We start from the raw sequence: 21841 nt of genomic DNA on the forward strand, positions 1-21841 counted from the left end.
GGCACTTCCCTCATGAATTGACTTATTCTCACTTCCTTTTACTTGCCAGGATTCCTGGGATCCCAGCTTCCATGTATTAAAAATTCAGTTAAAATGGGTTTTCTCTCTCTGTGGTCCACTTGCATGTTTCCAGGTCATGATCTCGAGCCCCTGGTTACCGTCTTTAAATGATTGTAGCAGGTATTGTGGAACCTAGAAACCTTCAAGCTTCTGGATTCCAGATCCCCCATGTTGCAATGGTAATAAGAGATACAGACAATTATTGTGACTGGGTACTTTATATTATTTTTACATATACATAATATATAGAATGCTTAAATGTTCTCAGGTTTGAAAAAAGCATAATCATTCAGGAACTTTCAAGATGACCTCAATTCCAGTAACAACCTGGAAAATCCCCCCTTTGAAAATTCAATTTTTGAGTCACTACTGATCAGTAGTATGATAGATATGATACTTACTAGAGAGATAACTTTTGAGATGCATGATTTAGTGCTCTATACTGCAAGCCATCTTCTTAAACCCCTCTCCCCTGTTTCCTTCACCCTTGCCTTGAAGAGCTCCTTTGTCACTAAGATCAGGACCACCTGATCCACTACCTCTGTAGCTTCCATCCCTTTCACTAGTCCACTGGACCACACTATCTCTAATGTTCTCCACTGCCCTCACCCTGAACTCACATCTTCCTTCAGTTTCTCTCCTGTCTCCCCTCATGCCCTGTTGAAGCTCATCTTGTTCATGAGATTCACATCCTGCTTCATTGAGACTATTCTCACTAAACTGCTGATCATCCAACTTCCCCTCCTGGTCTCCATGTTAGCCAGTATTGTTAACAGTTCTCCCTCTTCAGATATTGTCCTTCTCTCCTTTAAATCTACCATCATCTCACCTCTTCTCAAAAAAAAACAACTCTTGACTACACCATCCTTGCAAACTACTATCCCATCTCCAGCCTTTCTTTCCTCTCTAACACACTTAAACTTGTTGTCTCAGAAATCCGCGCCCATCTTTCCCAGACCTCCATGACTGAATCCCTCCAATCGTGTTTCTGCTTCTGCCACTTAACCAAAATGGATCTTATCAAAGTCACAAATGACTGTGTAAACTTTTCCTCCTAGTCCTTCTCAACCTTTGATATGGTTGACCATCCGCCTCCAACATCTCTCCACTGTTGTCCAGTTGGGTGATGCTTCCCTCACCTGGTTCCCTCCTTATCTATTTAATTGTAGCCTACACAGTTACCTCTGGTGTTCCTCAAAGATCGATCCTTGACCCCCTAAAGTAAGGCATTAGCTTCCACACGCATACCTCATCGCCATCTCTCTCGACAACTTCACTGTTGCTAATTTTTCTGGCTGCCTATCCAACATCCAGCACTGGATGAGCAGAAATGTCCTCCGTTTAAATACATATTGGGGAGACTGAAGCCATGGTTTTCAGTCCCAGCAATAAACTGCAATCCCTAGTTGCCAATTCCATCCCTATTCCTGGCATATCTGAGATTAAACCAGATTGTTCACAGCCTTGGTGTCATATTTGACCCTGAGATGAGCTTTCAACCATATATTCTCACCTTCATTAAGACCATTTTTCACCTCTGTAACATCACCTGGCTTCACTCCTGCCTCAGCTCATTAGTTGCTGAAACCCTCATCAATGCCTATTACCCCTAGACCTGACTATTCAAATGCATGCCTGCCTGGTCTCCCACAATCGACCCTCCACTAACTTGATGTCATCTAATATTCTGCTGCCCTTCTCCCAGCTCTCACCAAGTGCTGTTCACCTATCACCCTTTTGCTCGCCTAGTCACACTGAATTCCAGTTGAGCAAATACTTGATTTTGAAATTCTCATCCTTGTTTGCAATTCCATCCATGGCTTTGTCCCTCACCATCTCCGTAATCTCCTCCAGCCTCACAAACCTCCGAGGTATCTATTCTTACCTAATTGTGGCCTGCTGGGCAATCCCAATTTTAATTGCTCCACAATTGGTAGCCATGCCTTCAGTTGCCTAGGCCCTAAGCTCTGGAATTCCCTCCCTACGCCTCTCCAACTCTCTATTTTGCTTTCCTCCTTCAAGACACTTCTTGAAATCTAACTCTTTGACCAAGCTTTTGGTCATCTGATCTAATATCTCCTTTTGTGATCATGGACAGGATTTTGTGTCCCGCTGGTGGGTGCGTGCGCTATTTGTCGGTGGGTGCACGTGAGAGTCAGCAGTGCACCCGCCGACAGTTAAGAGGTCTATTAAGGCCGTTAATCAATTAATTTAAAGCTATTTTGGGCAAAGGCAGGCGAATCGGCCAGGCAGCCGTTGGATTTTCTAGGAAACCTCATCCACGGGCAGGATGAGGTTTCCAACATTAATTTAAATAAAAATGTTTTGACAACATTTTTATGACGTTTATGCTCATGTGAGTGACTCCTATGTGGGGACATGTTTTGCACATTTTCAGAATCTTTATTTTTGATTTTTAATATTCTTCAGCTCCGTGGGGCAGCTGTCTGCCTTCAGAGAGCTTTCAGTGCCCACTCCCCCGCGTGTGCGCAGATTTTTGCCCTCGCACTCCTCCATCCCCACCCCGGCAGCCTTGAGCTTCTCAGCGCACCTTTCACACTGGTGGACCATTTCTGGGCCCGCCCACCCGACAACCCGAAAATCCTGCCCCGAGTTTTGTTTTATAAGGCTCCTGTGAAGAGGCTTAGGGCATTTTATTATGTTAAAGGTGATATGTAAATAAGTTTTATAGTAATTTTTAATACTTTTGAAAACATGCGTTCAAGGTAGGATGACCATTCGTCTGATTTTGTAATGGACAGTTCGGATTTCAGTGCATCTAACACCGTCCCACTACCAGACACACTTAGATCCCGTATTTCGAAGCCCTGTTTTAATCTCGTCATCTCAATTAATACCCACACCGTGGACTGCGGTGGAAGACGGTTTTGGGTGGTGGGGGGGGTCCGGGAACAGCCTGCAGTGAGGGGTGGGGTGCTGAGAAGAGGCCACAGTGCGGAAATGGGGACAGCTGGGGGCTGGGGCAGGCCGCAGCTGGAGGGTGGGAGGCTGGGGAGCGGACTGGAAACAGGCTGCAGCGATAGGGAAGGGCCGGGGAGATTGGCCAGCAACAGGCAGCAGTGGAAGGGTGGGGTGTTGGATTTGAAGAGGAGGGTAATGGACCCAGGAGTAGGTGCCAGTCTCTGGTGGACGATGCTTTCGCTGAAGGTCAACAAGAAGCCAGGGCCGGTATTACCGCCATGGGTCCGCATGAGGCAAGCCCACATCATTTACTTTTCCTCACTTAATGAACACAAAATCACTTGTGCTCTATTTAACTTCCAAAATGTATGTATATTTCTTAATGTTTGTGTTCTTGGTACTTCAGCAAGCTGTGCAATTCCATATGTTACATAATGCAGTCGGAGCAGAACTATTAATAGCTATTCTGTCAGTTCAAACTGTTTGTCCTCCCTTTCTTTGACATATATCATAACAGTTCTATTAACATCTCCATGTATATGTATCGATGATGCCCACCTACTGATCTCAACTAGGGGGCTAGAACAGCCCTCAGTGCCCAAGTAGTCCAGCAAAATTCAACACCTACCCCAGTGTAACAAAAAAAATGTTTGTACATGTTAATGCACGAGGGTTGGTGGGCTGGGCTGACAGGGTCTGTCTCCAGCACGATAACTCCTGGCGTCAACCAGGACAGTGATGGCGCATATGCAGATTTGGAACTGTGCCTCACAGCTTTTGGAAGCTGGCTCTAGCTATAAAGATAATGCACAAGATGCTTTACACCCTGTTTTTGGAGGCAAGAAATTGATTCAGTTTCTTGGACACTCAGTGAAGCTTGATTGTGGCCAGGATTTTCCTGTCGGCAAGCAGGGGGGGCGGGGCCCGCTTGCCGACACGTAAAATGACACACGGTGATGTCGGGCAGAATTCTCGACGTCACCGAGCCCAGTTTAAATTTTCTGGTAGGCGGGGGTGCAGCAAAATCAGCTGCGTGCCCGCCGACCTGTCAATGGCCAATTGAGGCCATTGACAGAGTCATTTAATTAATTAATGGACCTGCCTGTCCAACCTTAAGGTTGGTTGGCGGGCAGGCCAGGAGCCCCGGCAAGCATGAAACCTCATCCACGGGCGGGATGAGGTTTCATGTAGGGTTTTTAAAAATTTATTAAAGTTTTTTTCAAAAATTATGGACATGTGACACTGTCACATGAGTTGGGACATGTCAGGATTTTAAAAAATTTTGTTTTTAATATTTGTGACAGAACAGCCGACCTCCCTGAGGCTGCACTTAGCCTCAGGGAGATGAGTGCACTTTTCCGTGCGCATGCGCAAAAGAGCGCACTCTCGATTTTGGGATTCCCCCCTTCCCCCCTGCCCGCACAGGGTGTGCATAGCGCTTCCGTGCAGACGTTGCGCTGGGCGGGTCTTAATTGGCCGGCCCACGTAAAATGGCACCGCGCCCCCAATCGGGGGCGCCGATCAGAGGCACACCTGTGCGCGCCCGCAATTCAGCTTCGCCCCAGATGGGGGGGAGAATCCTGCCCTATGATTTCACGTTAAATATAAATAAAATGCAATTCGTAAATGCTCTCAACATGCTGCAGTGCATTTTTTTATATCACAGCGGGTGAGGTTATATTTTAATCGAAATAAAGCCGATAAGTCAGTGAACAAGTTGGAAAGGCTCTGTTCAGGGAGTTCCTACACAGCCTCACTTGCTCTCTTGGTTGATAATGGTTCTTTTAATTTCAGTGTCATTGTTTTGAGTCCCACATTAGCTGATTAATTTTTTCCTTCAATATTTTATTCAAAATATTTTTACCAAAGTGTTTGAAATTAAATGGTGCAATCAATTCTGCACATTGGAAGTTGGGAATCTCATTCCGGATTATGAATCCTCAATTCCTAATTATAAATCCTCATGTCCGGATGATATATCCTCATCATTCACTGAATCGTCAGAAGTATGTTTACGGAGGGAACAGTTGATAAATGAAAAGTGGACTAGATACAAGAACTTACAATTGGGTATGGACGGCACAGACCTAAAAATGGGTAACTTGAATTTTATTGTCAGTCTGAGTCAAGCCCGTTTGTTGTTTTCATGCAGGCAGCTGGCACTCTGACATTTGGCAAAGACACTGGTTAAGATTTTCGCTCCCAAGACAGGTGTATAGAGTCGGGAAACTTCCTGACTCCCTGATCCGCTTCAAGAGGAACAGACCCGAGTGGCCAGACTTTCATTCCAGGGGGCAGGTGCCTGCTGGAGTAGGGCCTGCTGCCCCTGGAAACAGTTTGGAGGCAACCATAGGGGCTGCCAAGTGCCGGGGTGGGGTGTTTAAAGAGTTGCCTCAGTGCCCTGGGACTTGGTCCCAGTTGCATTAAAAACAGTTAGGCCCTCTAGCCCTCACCCCTCACACCCACTCACACCCTCCTCCCATTCCCATGCCCCATCCATGCCAACTCATGCCCCGCCAAACCCCTACATCCCCTCATAACCTCCATGTCAACCTATGCCCTCATACCCTCCAAGTGAATCTGTGCCTCTGTCCACCCCAATGGTCCCTTATAGCCCCTATGCCAACTTAGTGCCATCTCCTGCCAACCCATGCCTCCCACCCAATACCTTTTGCCCTTAAGCCCTCCATGCCAACTCTTCCAGTACTTACCATCGGGAGACCTCAGGATCAGTGCTGAGATAAAATTAAAATAAAGTTCTAAGGGCTGAATATTACGGGTGGGTGCATAGATCCAGCACTGCCATCGGGAGCAATGTCAACGTGGAGCTGGCCCGCTCCTCACTGGCCTGCTCCGTAGCCATAACACACTGCGGGCAGGCTAAACAAGGGCTGAGCAGGACTTTTGCCCATCACTGGGGAGGAAGTCCCGCCCTCGGGGGCTGCCAACCAATCCAATAGGCCAACAGCTCCACCAGCCCCAACAGCACCAAGAGCGCATTAGTGGGTGCTGCCGGGATTGCGAGAAGAGGAGGAAGCAGGCCTATGGATCCCTGGAAACAAGTAAGTCCGGTATCTCGGACAGGGATGGTTTGGGCATGTCAGGGAGGAGGCCCAGGGTGGGTTTAAGGCTGCGGGCAGGTAATAAGAAAGGGGTGTTCTATCTTAGGGGGGTGAGACCCAATTGGCAAAGGGCAGTCCCCCAAAGATAGTATCGCCCCACCTTCCCACCCTTTGAAGGAATTAGTTTAAAAATCGGGCTGTCCACTCCGCTCCCCCCCGCCCCCAATTGCCCACACCAAATGTTTTATGACTTGGGTAGTGTTTTATTGGTGTCAATTGTCTTGTTAACAAGCCTAATTGAACTTTGATTACCTATGGTGGATGGGCTGGAGGTGTCAGCTGTGGCTCAGTTAATAGCACCCTCGCCTTTGAATCAGAGGGTTGTGGGTTCATGTCCCACTCCCGGAAACCAAGAACTGTGATTGTACTCGAAAGAGTTGCAATCTGTGACTGTTGATAACTCGAAAGAGTTTCAATGCCTGCCCAACAAACCCCCCACCCCCACTGCCTCCACCCCCGGTGAAAATACGATCTGTTAGAAATGGGGGAGGATTTCCAGGATTTGCATAACTCTGCAAAACTCCGGGTCACTACGTCTGTGCATGTGCAGGAAGCGCTCCTCCTAGTGTTGTATCACAAATAAACACAGCCTTACTTTATTACTAAATCAATACTGCAGAAATGTGCTGTTTTCGACATTCTGTGCAATTCTTCTGATTGGAGACATTGAAGATAATTTTGACCCTGTGCAGTAAAGTAAAGCGGGTGATATTGGATCAACCATCTTTTAGACACCTTTTTTGATTTTCATTTCTATTTCAAATGGGAGTGATGCGTGCCGGACAGCAGATCCAACGTTGCTCATTTTACACTATAGCACAAAAGTCAAATTGACCCCCAAATCACTTTAATGGAGAATGGTCATTGCTGAAATGTTGCTAGATAATCTTTTTAGAAACATGTGTTCTAACCCCATTCTTACCCTGTGATGTAAGCACCATCGGGATGACTGTGGTGACGTAGTGCAACCAGAAAATTACTAAATTTGGGAATGTTTTTTAAAACATTGATGAAGCATTGAGATTTGAAAGAAAAGAGATTGAGATTTCCCCTACCTATGGATAATAGATGTGCTTACCAATCCTGTTCTAGTAGATAACAGTGCTAATAAATATGTATGCTAACAGCATGACTGAATTAGATACACGGAGGTAGTGCTAAACTCCAAATTCCTCTGAAGATTTCTTGTTATTCACCCCTTGATGTTTTCCAGTGAAATTCAACAGGTGACCTCCTTCAAGATCTTTGAGAAGGTTGTGGTGGGCAGGCTATAAGAAGGTACACAAGAGCCACCTGTGGGTGACTTGTCTTCTAATTTACTTTCCCTCCCTGTCGGAAAGTACAAATCCCTGTCGATATGGCAATGATTAAGAGCTTGTCTACTGTGCAATCACATGTGTTGGATCAGCATCACGACACTTTGCTACACCTTATACATTTCTGATAAGGATACGATTAGAGAGAACCAAGTCCAGCTTCTGGTTAGTCTTTTCTCCAATAAAATTTTTTGCAAATGCCAAAGAGAAAGATTGACAAGTAGATTACTCCTCCCATATAAACCAGCATGGCTCTTTTTCTGAGCTGAGCAGTAACACTCTACCACCAAATGCAGATCCTATTGTCCTTTGACCTGTGCCATTTTTGTTTTTAACAGGTTCTTCTCTGAAATGCGGCAGCAGCTTGTAATTGCTGGTGACTGAAAGTTGGGAAACTGCTAGGTGCCAGTCAAATCTGTATCCATTATCGCCAGTATGAGTAAAATTAGAGTTGCAAATGAGGGGGCACAGGAATGTCAGACAAACATCTTGTCTTGCCATATGGAATGAGATTTTTGAAAGTTTCAATTGGCATTGCTGAGAAAAGAGACCTGCTGTCGAAGTTTTACATCTTGCACTCATCAGGACAGTTTTACAAGAATACCAATTCTAAAGGGAACAACAATTTATACTGCATGAGAAGAGTGTGCTTATTGGGTAGAGGCATTGCCAAGGAGAATGCACTAGGGAACAGTTAACTGCCAAGCTTTTGTTTAAATTCAAACCAGGCAGGTTGACTCTGATTGATTAAGGCATTGCTATGGGGAAGGAACCAGGGAGTGACTGTCCCCCAAACTTTTGAATAGGTTCATTTTTGCATGTCTACTTTTGTCAAGTCACAGTTAGAACCATAGGGCCATAGAAAAGTTACAGCACAGAAGGAGGTCATTCGGCCCATCTCCTCCATGCCAGCCGGAGGACACCCAGGTGCTCTTTCTAATCCCACCTTCCTGCACCCGGCCCATAGCTCTGCAGCTTACAGCACTTAAGGGGCAGATCCAGGTACTTTTTAAGAGTTTAGAGTTTCTGCCTCTACCACCGACTTGGGCAGCGAATTCCAGACACTCACTACCCTCTGCGTAAAAAAAGTTATTCCTCATGTCCCCCCTACACCTTCTGCCACTTATCTTGAGTCAATGTCCCCTGGTTCTAGAAACAATTTTATCCTGTCCACTCTATCTATTCCCCTCATAATTTTGTACACCTCAATCAAGTCACCTCTCAGCCTTCTTTGTTCTAAGGAAAATAACCCCAATCTATCCAATCTCTCGTAGCTACACTTTTCTAACTCTATTCTTGTAAACCTCCTCTGCACTCTCTCCAGAGCTATTACGTCCTTCCTGTAATGTGGTGACCAGAACTGTACACAATACTCCAGTTGTGGCCTCACCAGTGTTTTATACAATTCCAACATTATATCTTTACTTTTATATTCTATACCTCTGCCTATGAAGGAGAGCATTCCATATGCCTTCTTTACAACCTTGTCTACTCGAACTGCTGCCTTCAGGGACCTGTGTACTTGTACGCCAAGATCTCTCACTTTATCTACCCCTCTTAGTATATTCCCATTTATTGTGTAATCCCTGTAACTGTTTGACCTCCCTAAATGTGTGACCTCACACTTCTCTATGTTAAAATCCATCTGCCACTTTACCGCCCACTCCACCAACCCAGCTATATCATTTTGGAGATTATGGCTATCCTCTACACTATTCACTACTTGGCCAATCTGTGTCATCTGCAAATTTCCCAATCGTGCCCCCCACATTCACATCCAAATCGTTAATCTATAATACAAACAGCAAGGGAGCTGCTAAATAAAAGCAACCTTTGACACTTAGCTTATTGGTCATGGCTTTTCATAGGGGGTAAGATAATTGATTGTCTGGAAAATTTAGGCCTATTTCAGATGGAATACAAATTATCACTTAAGAAGATATTGTGCAGGATGGACATGACCTGGTTGCTGATGTTGAAGAAATATGGCAGTCATGACTGACGTAAGATTTTTTTTTCCAATTTTCTTTCTGCCTTGTGGTACACTTTGCCGGAAACAATTTTGTTCTAATTGAAATGAGACTTTCTGAAATATATAGAGGTACTGATTAATTTACTTGTTTTAGGCACCCACGAAACCTGTGGCTGCGCGAGATCCCTGAATTGGGCAAGGGGCTTAGCCTGTCTGTAAATGCTGCAGAAAGAGATGACTGAAAATCAAACACTTAAAAACAAGTTTGGTGTGCTTTACCTTTGCCGTCAGTCCACTGTTCTTTGCTATATTGTGGGGTCCCTGGATATCCCAGGCACACATTAATTTGGACTTGTGTTAAATTTGAAAAGATGCATTGGTCCCTAGGGTACAGCACTGTGACATCTTTGTGTCCAGCTTTATAATATCTATAGTGCAAAATAGTAACATGTATTTTTCCTTTAATGTGACAAGAGACATTATTATAATATGAATACATTGCTATTGTGTTGTATTAAGAGTTTAAGGTTTATTGGAACATCAAAGGACCACTGCCTAGTAATCAAAAGAAATAAAGTACCATAATAATCAATGATTAAGCTAAGAGTTCTTGTGTGTTCACCTGAACAGATAATACCGTGACTAATTAGCATATAAACAACAGAAAAATTCTGCATTCTTTTATTTTTGGGAGCTATCTAGATTAGGTTGTATCCATTTACACGGGAAATTATTGAGCCTTTTTATAGTAATGCCTCAGTGAGAACCCTGCAGTGTTTACATGTTCAGAAGGATTGCAAATTCTAAAATTCAATACAGGTCCTTTCTTAATATGTACTTTCTAGGTCTAATCAACATATTCACATACGAATGGAGAAATTATCTCGCCTGTCCAATAAATAGACTGGCATGGTTCTGCTGATTAAAGTCCCATCATAGACTGGTCAGGAATATTGATTTTTATAGTTCATATATTACCCCAGCCCTACAACAATTTATTATAGTCAAAACAAAAAGATTACAACAAGTTATTTTATTACATTGAGTCAGATAATTGGTACTTAATTAGTCAATCATAGCATATATTGGAGGAATAAGAGCATAAGAAATAGGAGCAGGAGAAGAACATGGACATTGAGTCAGTTCTGCCACTCAGTATGATCATGGTTGATCCTGGGCTTTAACTCCAATTTCCTGCCTGCTCCCCATATCCCATGATTCTCTGAGACATCAAAAATCTGTCTAATTCAGCTGTAAATGTATTCAATGACGGTGCATCCGCAACCCTCTGGGATAGGGAATATCAAAGTTTCACAATCATTCGTGTGAAGGAATTTCTCTTTGTTTCTTCATTTGTCCTAAATGATCGGTCCCTTATTTTGAAACTGTGCTCACTTATGCACAATCAGGAAAAACAATGTCTCCCTGTCAATCCTCTTCATAATCTTGAATGTTTCAATGAGATCACCTCTCATTCTTCTAAGCTCCAGAAAATATGGGCACGATTTACTTAGCCTCTCAAGATAGGACAATCCTCTCATCCCAGGGACCAATCCAGTGAACCTTCACTGTACTGCCTCTGATACAACTTTATCCTTCCTTAAATATGGAAACCAGAATTGCGCACAGTGTATTTATAGGTGTGTCTCACCAAGGCCCAGTACAATTGTAGCAAGATTTCCTTATTCTTGTACTGTAATCCCCATGCAGCAAAGGTCAACACGCTATGTGTTTACCTAATTGCTTGCTGTACCTGCATGCCAACTTTTTGTATTCCTTCTACAAGTTTCTTTAAACATCAACATTTACAAGTTTCACACCTTTTAGAAAAATATTCTGCTTTTCTTACGACCAAAGTGAGTAACCTCACACGTACCCACATTATACTCCATCTTCCACCTTGTTGCCCATTCACTTAACCTGTCTATATCTCATTGCATCCTCTTTGTGTCCTCCTCACAACTTGCATTCCCATCACTTTTGTATTGCCAGCAAACTTAGATGAAGTGACAGAGGGTAATGTATCTAAGTCATTGATATAGTTTGTAAATAGCTGAGGCCCCAGTACTGATCCTTGTGGCACTCCACTAGTCACAGCCTACCAAATTGAAAACGCCCTGTTTATCTCTACTCTCTGCTTCCTGTCTGTTAACCAACCCTCTATCCATGTTGATATATCACCCCAACTCTATGAGCCCTTTAGTAAACTTTTGTGCAGCACCTTATTGAGTGCCTTTTGGAAATCCAAGTATTACTACATTTACTGGTTCCCCTTTATTTTCCCTATTACTTACATCTTCAAAAAACTCCAATAGGTTTGTGAAATAGGATTCCCCTTTGGTAAAGCCATGTTGGCTTGTTATAATCATACTATGTTTTTCTAAGTGCATTGTTAAGGTTTCCTTACTAATTGATTCCAGGACTTGCCTGCTGACTGATATTAGGTTAACTGGCCTTTGGTTCCCTGTTTTCTCTCTTCCTCCTTTCTTGAATAGCAAAGTTACATTTGCTAACTTCCAATCTGCTGGCTCCATTCCAGAATCTAGGGAATTTTGGAAAATCATAGCCAGTGTATCCACTATTTCTGTAGCTATCTCTTTTAGAATCCTAGGATGTAGGCCATCAGGTCCTAGGGGTTTGGAGGATTTTGGTCCCTTGAGTTTCTTGTACTGTACATTTTCTCTGCTGATATTAATTACCTTAATTTCCGCACTTTTATTAGTCCCTACGTTATCCTTTATTTCTGATATGTGAAATGTTTTATAATAATCAGTACCCCAATGATTATTCTTCAAAGGTGTTTGCTCATCCCTACTTTAATAGCTAAAAGCAATCATCACACAATTCCCTAAAGTTGATACAAATCGCATTCAGCAGCTGGAAAGATTTTATTTACATAACAAGTGGCAAACTAGTTTTGGCAAATCATTATGGCAAAGTACAATTAGTAAAATAGAAGATTTTGGGGGCTTTTTCTTTAATGAATGTCATGCCATTTCATGTTTTTAATAGTAAGTGCTCCCTTTTCATGTGACAAAACCACTTGATTTCATTGCAAAACTTCCTTTTCCTGTCATGTCATGTAAAAAAAAACTAGTACAGCCAAACTCAGCGGCCAGCATGTTGGGTGTTGGTGGCACTGGGGAAGGATGATAAGCATGCTCCTCAGCTGCAAGAAACAACATTGAAAGACCATTGTTTGTGCATGCTATACTTCCTGTGCAAGTGGCTGGAAGTGTGTACTGACTGTAAATGACTCAAGTTTCACCAGTGCAGTTTATGAAATCAGAGCCTCGCAATTGTATGGTAACACACTCCCTCTTCTAAATGAGAAATAAACAATAATTCTCAGCAATATTTTGGGAGTGCTAGAAAGTTTCTCAGGGCGATAGCTCTGAGTTAGGTTGTGAAATTATCTTATAGTTTTGAGCAAACTAATGAATTTCATTATAGCCTCATGATGGGTGTGTTTAATTTTCCATTATAATGAAGCAGCTTGGATCCTATACTGAATAATTTACTTAATAATGTTGAGCAAAGCCAAATAATGAAAAATGAAGCAAATATAATGTACATGGGATTTATTGATGTGAAATTAGCACATTGATTACTCATTCTGTTCTTAAGCTTACTACAGATTACATGTGGATTCATTTATGTTTATCAGCTGCAGTACAGTGATTTCCTGTGAATGGTCATAATGGGAGGACTGGGAGAGGTTCAACCAGTACAATGGTTTTCTCCCAAACACAAGGCAAATTCCTTAACACTAAGATTCTTCTAAAGGAAGTCTGTCAGTTTATTTAATGATTGCTGTATCTTTCAGATTTTGATCATTCTTTTGATGTAATTTGGTGAGAACTGGACACTTGGTCCTCACCAGAATGACAGGCAAGTGGTAAAGAAGTACATATGCATCTAAATGTCTTGTGTCAGAGTGCACAGAATTGGCAATAGAATATGACATTGATGCACTCTACATAAAGTGAATTGGATCTGAAAAGAATTAAGACTGGGGGTGGGGCTGATAAGTTGCAATAAGTGTCATACTAAGAAATAATTGAGAGGAAGAGATAGTAACATAGAATGTGTGAAACTCGGACGAAGCATTCAGGTCATCTGACCGTACTTTCAGAACAGTATTTTCCCTAGCGCTCTAGGAAAACACAATATTCACCAAGAAATTATGCAGCTCCCTCCTTAAATTTGCTGACACCCCCTTTGCTTCCCTGGGAAGCCCTTCAACACATTCACCATCCTCTATGTGAAGTAGGTAAATCAAACCTATCCATTTACCTTCCTTCTTCTGAGAGGCAGTCTGTGCCCCTTAATCTTTGGGTGTGTCAGGCAGGTTTCGTTCACCTGCACTCCTTAGAATTTTAAATACTTCAATAAAATTTCTGCCTCTAAGCCACCTATTTCCAGTTCAAAGATTCCCAACTTCCCCGTAGTCTTTTCAATCTTTTCAAGTATCTCAAGTGCCTAATTGCCAGTATTAGTTTACTTGGATTCTTTCTAATGCCCAGATGTCTTCACTGAAGTGCTCGGACCAGAATTGTGCACAGTGCTACAGGGGCTCAGTTGGTGTTCTGTACAAACTCACTATTATAAACTGTAATTGGTATTGAATCCCTTTGTTTCTACACCAAGATGCCATCTTTACCTCTGTTGCACACAGTGCCGATGGTTTCAGCGGATCCCTCTTCTGTGTTGTGTTTTGCAGTCTACTAACATTCATTTTAGATTTTCACTGTTTAACCCCTTTCCCATATCTTATCACCTTTTTATTTGTTATTTGCTAGTTGTTAGCCTAATCAATCCAACTCTTCCTGGTTAAGGTTTACTTGTCATCTGCTATTTGGAGTCCTCCTCAAATGTTACATTATCAGCAAACCTAATAATAATTTTGTTCTTGTCTCTAGTTCTAAACCATATATGTACAGAGTAAGCAATATAGTCCAAACATTGACCAATGAGGCACCCTAATAACCACCTTCTGACTGGCGGCGGCTGCTCCATCCCAAACTTGATCATTTTTCACCCATTTTATTCTTTCATTTGAAAATGATCAATGTCAGCTGTTGTGCTTTGTAAGGTGAGGGATGTCTGGCACCATGGAATGCAATAGTTTCCTGATTTTCTTACTACTAGAATCAACATTAAACACACCCAAGTTAAACATAACATGGTCCACATGAAATCTGAAGTTACGTGTAGACTTGATAATGTGCCGTAATGACAATCTCAGACAGACAGACAGATGCAACACAAATTCATGCACAAACCTTCATTGGGATGAAAGTTCTCTCTCATTTTATCACATGGGGGTTACAAGTGAAATTATTTTGGCATTTTGACTCAGTTCCTTCTTTGGGCTAGGTTATAAGCATTAGTGAATCATGACTGATTTCAAATCAAGGTCCACAGTGCTCTAACTCATCCCTGGCTTTTTCTCCATTTTAGTCGGTCATTATGTTATTCTCTGTCAGTCATTGATACCAGTTGGCTAGAGTTATCACAAGACCATGCCAGCAGACTTCTCCTTTGCCACGCTGCCAGCTCCACAAATGTCTATCCGTTGTCACTCTTCCATTCAGGTTGTCTTGTGCTCACCTTACCACCTACATTGTGACATGCCACATGGTCTTTTCCCAACTGGAACCCATTCTATGTCCCTTGAAGATATCTCTATGTAGTAATACAGCACACATGTACCAATTGCAATCTTCTTGCTGTAATAGATTCTTATTACGTACTGGCCACTTCTTCTCCCTTCAATGTTTGCCATATTTTCCTCCCAGCTGATACTCAGCAGCACCCTTACACGTAATGTTCTAACCACTTTCAGTCTCTATTTCTGCGTCTTCATCAGGGTCCAGCCTTTGCTTTCACATATTTTTTTCATATTCTTCCATGGGATGTGGGCCTTGCTGACCAGGCCCTTCCCTAATTGCTCTTTAGAAGATGGCGATGAGCAATTTTCTCGAACGGCTGCAGCCCATGTGGTGTAGGTACATCCACAGTGCTGTTAGGGAGGGAGTTCCAGGATTTTAACCTAATGGCAGTTAAGGAACGGTGATATAGTTCCAAGTCAGGATGGAGTATGACTTGGAAGAGAACTTGCAGATGGCGGTGTTCCCACATATCTGCTACCGTTGTCCTTCTAGTTGGTAGAGGTCACTGGTTTGGAAAGTGCTATCAAAGGAGTCTTGGTGAGTTTCTGCAGTGCATCTTGTAGATAGTACACACTGCTGTGTCAGTGGTGGAGACAGTGTGTACCACTGTGTGTTAGTGGTGGAGACAGTGAATGCTTAAGGTGGTGGATGTGGTGCCAATTAAGCGGACTGCTTGGTCCTGGATGGTGTTGAGCTTCTTGAGTGTTCTCGGAGCTGCACAGGCAAGTGGCGAGTATTTCATCACACCCCTGACTTGTGCCTTGGAGATGGTGGACAGGCTTTGGGGAGTTTGTAGGTGAGTTTCTCTCCACAGGATTCCTAGCCTCTGACCTGCACTTGTAGCCACAGTATTTATATGGCTAGTCCAGTTCAGTTTCTGGTCAATGGTAACTCCCAGGATGTTGGTGGTGGGGGATTCAGTGATGGTAATGTCATTGAATGTCAAAGGGTGATGGTTTGATTCTCTCTTGTTGGAGATGGTCATTGCCTGGCACTTGTGTGGCACGACTGTTACTTGCCACTTATCAATCCAAGCCTGAAAATTGTCCAGGTATTACCACATATGGACATAGACTGCTTCGGTATTTGAACATTGTGCAATCATCAGCAAACATTCCTACTTTTGACAAGCCATGATCTGAACCACTCAGCTCCCATGTCATTCCTGTATTTTGTCAAAACAACTCTTGTCGATGGATAACCCAATGAATTTATCTTGGTCACTTTAAACATAATTCCTTTCACTAATGTTAAATCTGAACTCACAAGCACTACAAATCATTGAAATCCATCCTATGATGCAGAAGTGCAGCACCAAGGAGACAAATCTCATACAGTATTACAGAGAATGGTTGTGGGCTTTCTTTTCCAATGACATCATTTTATTGATAGAACTGGTCTTCAAAAAGATGAATTCTCAATTTAACCAACTTCCATGAATCACACACCTGAATGATGCAGTGCCTTTGGTTCAGGATGTCAAATTCCTCTTTGTGCGTGCAGCTGGATATGTCACCTAAGCCATGCACCTCGTATAAGGGCAGATTAAACCTGCAATTTATAATGTGTCAACTATAAAGACCTATGCTTCTTGTTTTGTCTCTCGTACTGGTTGTTGTCACTAGAAACTTACTAAAGTGCAATGGTGGGTGTGATTTTTTTTTCTCTCTGCTATTGCCAAATTAAACAATACCCAGCAGTACTGGGTTATGTCTGCAGAGAGCATTTCAAACTACACAACAGAGGATGAAGTACAAGCAATTATAGGTCTGTCACTCAATGTGGTTACTGTGAGACCAATTTGAAATGATCAGTTAAGAATATTACACAAGTGTATTGACACATTTTGGGAAACTGTTTAAAGTGCATTTTTTTTCTCTTTCGACAACTGAAATACAAAGATAAGCCGAGTAACAGAAACACTGAATTTAATAATTAGCGGCCAGTTTAGATATGCACAAGGATCCCTGTCATGGGAAATTTGTAATGATCCATATGTACAGCACCTGGCTCCAGCATAGGGGATACCAAAATAACAATGGACTTTAAAGTCTTTTACCATATTTTCATTGGTGCTCTTCCAATCCTAAGGGCAGAGACTCTCAGGTACTTTTCTACATGCAATAGCAGTCCCTAATTTCCAATTAGATGTTCTGATGAAGGGTCATACGGACTCGAGATGTCAACTGTATCCCTCTTCGCAGACTCTGTCAGACCTGCTGAGTTTTTCCAGGTATTCTTGTTTTTGTTCTAGATTTCCAGTATCCGCAGTATTTTGCTTTTATCCAATTAGATATTGTTTGTGTGTGATACTGGAGAGTGAATGCTGTTAGATAATTTAACCATGTGGGCCATCAAGGAAAAGCATAAATCAGAAGGAGCCACTGGATAGGAATTAAGAGCTGCACTCCAGGCTGCATTCCCCTCCTTAGCTCAGGGGTGCTGATCCAGTTAATAATAGTCCAGTTACTTAAGTTAACATTTTGTATCTCTTATTTTGTTGATTAAGCTCTCATTCTGATAGAGGAAAAGTGATGAGATGTTTTAAAAGGAAAGGTAATAAGGAATGTGTATTCAATGCCCTCGCACTGGAGATCAAAGCGGGAGTTAGGCTTTGCAAAAGTCACTAAAGCCATTAACTCGGTGTTTGTACAAGTAAAAACAAGTAGTTTGGATGCATAACAGCAACATCAACTTGCATCCAATATGAATAAATGTGTCTAGACACTTAACAGTGGCACAATCAAAAAAATGGAAGCCAAGCCAATGAATTAAGAGTGGCTTTGGTCAAGAAGGTGGGCTTTGAGGAGGATTGGTTTGTGGAGGGAATTTCATTATGCAAAGCCATGGTAGATAAAGGAATAACCGCCCAATGTGGAGCAACAGGAGGTAAGATGCAGAAGAGGCATGGGTCAGATGAACAGATAGATTAATGGGAGTTTTAGGTTGGAAGTTACAAAGAGCAGGCGAAGTCATGAAGGAGCAGGCAAGATCATGAAGAGCTCTGATTGATTGGACTCGAAACGTTAACTCTGTTTTTCTCTCCAAATATGCTGCCAGACCTGCTGAGTTTTTCCAGCACTTTGTTTTTATTTGTCATGAAGGAGTTTAAACACGAAAATAATAATTTTAAATTTGAGGTCCGGGAGTCATTGTAGGTCAGCGAGATCGGGGGAAAGAAGGACTTGGTGTGGGATAGGACGTGAACAGCAGACTTAGGATGAGCTGAAGTTTACAGAGGGTAGAAGATGGGTGACCAGTCAGGTGAGAATTGGATTAGTTGAGTCTGGAGGTGACAAAAGTATAAATGAGGATTTCAGTGGAGGTAGTGAGGGAGGTGAGCCACGTTACAGGAGTAGGCAGTTTTTGCATTCGAGACAGTGGGCGGAGCCTTGTGAAGCTCCCGGGAGCAGGAAATGAAGCGGGCGGGGGGGCATTTAATTGAGCAGGAGGCAAAATGTCAGCTCCCTGATGACGAGATAAAAGTTGATGGAGGACTGAGAGCGGATCATACTTCTGATGGTAAATGCGGGAACCTATGTTTTATACATTAGCATGTTGTGCATGCTCATTAAAACACAACTTCGTCAGACTAAATTGTCCGTTTGCAGTTGAGTGTGCAGCAAACGAGAAACACTTGTTTCAGATTCATGACTGGTTAAAGGTGACATGCAGCAGGCAAGGTAGGTTTCCTGGTCGATTTGGACTGAGTAGGAGCTGCTTTTCCTGTGTTGGGAACTTTGCTGACCCAGGGGAGAGGAGGCATTCATGCATTGAGATTGGGTAACGGCTGTGAAAGGGGGCTGGGCCATGGCAGTCTGAGGGAGGGAGGGAGGGGGCAGCCCTGCACAGGGAAGGTCAATGCCGAAAGATGTTAGATCAAACATGGTTGTGGGGAGATCAAGTCTTATGCAGAGAAGGTCAATGGTGAGGTCCTGAGAGTTGAGAGTTACAGAGGACAGGTCAAGGATGATAGAAGGAGTGTCAAGGATGAAGGATGGCAGGGCGAGGGTAAAGGTTGGAGGGGGTGCGTAATTTCAGTGTGCTGGGGGGCTGATTGATTGTGACCAGGGAAGCTGTAGGGTGAATGACAGTTGGTCAAGGGTGATGGGGAGAGAGAGGAGGGTCACCGAAGGCAGGGCAAGGGTGATGGAGTGACAGTTAAGGGTAATGGAGGGAGAGTGCAGGGTAATGGTTTCCAGTTCCAGGGTCACTGTGTGTGTCCATGGACACTGCTGCATCAACAAGAGCTTACTGGAGTAAAGCCCAAGGGTGGAGTTGTTCTTGGTGGAGTGGGTGGAGACCAGGGTGTGGTCAATGCAAAGTATAGGGCTCTCTGTTGGTCTGAAGTGCTCAGGACAGCGGGGAGTGCCTTAAAGAAAGCGTGGACCAGGTCTTTGCCTGCCTTTTGTTTGCAGTTCACCTCAGGCAGACAAGAGGAGTCAACTGCACCCAGTACTTCTGCTGGCTCTGGCGCAGTTGAAGAAGAATTGGCAAAGGAAGGTCCAGGTGCAATAATGGCCAGAACATCAATAAGGGAAGTCATCAGGGGGTCAGTTAGCTCAGGATGCTGGAAACCAGGGGCCAGTGCGATGCTGAGCGTTGGCATTTGATAGAATATACCACAGGCAGAGTAACTACCTGCAAATGTCAGAGACAGCTGACGATGTCGAGGGATTCTGTTACTCAGTTATGTCAGCTCCTTCAGGAAGACCCACTTCCTCATGAATTGGGAGGCAATCCAATGCCAGTAGCTTTGAACATCACCATGGCATTGAATTTCTCTGCCAGCGGTTCTTTCCAGGGCTCCACTGGGGACATGTGTGGCATCTCCAAGTCAGCCACTCACAAGTGCATCAGGGAGGTCCCAAGAGCCAGTGAATTTGTGTGATTCGCCACAGGCAGCCAGAGCTGTGGGATTTGGTGCCATTAATGGATTTTCACAAGTACAAGGGGCAATTGATAGCACGCGTGTTGTCGTCATAAACCGAAAAGGCGTTCACAATGTGCAGCTGCTGTGTGACCACCACAAATGAATCCTGCAGGTGTGTGCTGGCTTCTCAAGGAGCTCTCATTATTCGTACCGCCTCAGTCACTGTTTGCTCCCCCTCAGCAAACTGCAGGGTAGCTCCTGCGTGACAGGGGATATCCACAGAAGACCTGGCTCATGACACCTGGGGGGAAGCCAGCAGAGGAGAGGTATAATATCGCCCATACCTCAATGAGGGCAGCAAAAGAACAGACCATCAGATTGCTGAAGGTGGGGTTCCACTGCCTGGACCACTCAGTGGAGCGCTTCAGGACTCTCCACAGTGAGTCTCCAGGTCATTGAGGTCTACTGTGCCCTCCATAACCTAGTGCAGCAAAAGGGTGAGGAATTTACATACGGAGAAATGTAGGTGCCGGATGCCTCCTCAGATGGGGAAAAAGGGTAGGAGCTGATGCTCATGAGGGAGTGGATGGTGGGGCTCCTGCTGCAGCTGCCAGGGCAATGGAGCGATGTACCAGTCAGGCTCGTGACACCTCATTGCAACCAGATTCCAGGCAGATTGATGCTGCTGGATGACGAGGGGTGGATGCCTGTATGGGTGCCATTTAAATATGGCACCCAGACCTTCGACCCCATGAGGTAACCGTGAGTTTTCCTGCTCCTCCCTGCCACATGATTGGCCGGGGCTCTTGCCTCTGCATATCTAATTGGCTGACTGCTACGTGATTGTGTGTGGCCAGCTGCTCTGCCTCTGAGCGGAGGCTCTGCGCATTTCCAGTCCCGCCATTGGGTCCCCTGATGTGAAAAGAAGATTTCGCCAATAAGGGATTCAGAAGCTCAGCTTGGTGTCCAAGTAATGTGAAGGTTGTTAACAGTGTGGTTCAGTTTGAGACAGTGACTAGATTAGAAAATGAAATCTGTAACAAGGATATAAGAGTTTATGGCGGGGCCAAACATAAAGGTTTCAGTCTTTCTCCCGTTTAGCTGTTTGAAGTTGTGGCTCATCCAAGACTGGATGTTGGACTAGCAGTTCTGACAACGCACATGCTGTAAAAGGGCCAAAAGATGTGACGACGATGAAGAGCTGTGTGTCGCAACTATACCTCTGGAAGTTGACTCCCTGTCTGTGGATTATTTCACCAAGGGGCAGCAGGTAGGTGGGGAAGAGGAGGTGTCCAAGGATAGGATCCTTGGTTGAAAGGGTATAATGTAAAACCCAAGGATGGTTTGAAATTATATTTGGCTTTTGAGACCAGAAAGGGGGTTTGTCGGGTTTTGCTCCCCCTACTTCGAAAGGGATATAATTTTAATGGCGAGCGTTCACCAGAGGGCTAGATGACTAATACCAGAACTTAGAGGAATGAGCAGTGTGCACCCTGACCCTTTTCTCTCTTGAGAAAAGAAGCCAAAGGGGAATGTTGGATAGAAGTTTGTAAGATTATTAGGGGTTTAATGATTTTGCGACTGGTATATTTTTCTGCCATAATAATACAACTTCAGAATGAGGTACACATTTTAAAGATGTGGGAAAATAAAGAGGCAGTTCATACAAACTTCCTTCATTAAAAGCGAACTGAAGTATGAAACAAAACCTTAGGAACAAAGTGTAAATGAACAGGAAATTTTAAGGTGTTTCAAAAAAGAAATTGACAAGCTGGAAGGTTTCATGGCTATTAAGTTTTATAAATTATAAATGGAGATATTTTATAGAAAAAAAAGTGATACATTGCATGAACAGGTTAGATAGTTTGATCATTTTTTTCCTTGTTGAACATGTGGCCATG

The 21841-nt window shown here is 43.5% G+C and overlaps 1 protein-coding gene across 4 annotated transcripts in view; it reads left to right on the forward strand.

The window, feature by feature from the left end:
* The window catches only part of LOC144693128 (guanine nucleotide-binding protein G(I)/G(S)/G(O) subunit gamma-2), an 85060-nt gene that overhangs the window by 5349 nt on the left and 57870 nt on the right, over positions 1-21841 (forward strand). The window contains exon 1 of one of the 4 annotated variants that reach the window (XM_078562572.1): positions 9322-9423. The exons of 2 other annotated variants lie outside the window; for them this stretch is intronic. The gene's annotated coding sequence lies outside the window, so the exon portion shown is untranslated. Of the gene's footprint in view, positions 1-9321; positions 9424-18482; positions 18590-21841 lie in introns of those variants that run through there. One more of the 4 variants, XM_078562573.1, reaches the window with a different exon arrangement.

Source organism: Cetorhinus maximus, chromosome 18 (assembly GCF_964194155.1).
Source record: "Cetorhinus maximus chromosome 18, sCetMax3.hap1.1, whole genome shotgun sequence".
In the NCBI taxonomy this organism is placed as follows: Eukaryota; Metazoa; Chordata; class Chondrichthyes; order Lamniformes; family Cetorhinidae; genus Cetorhinus; species Cetorhinus maximus.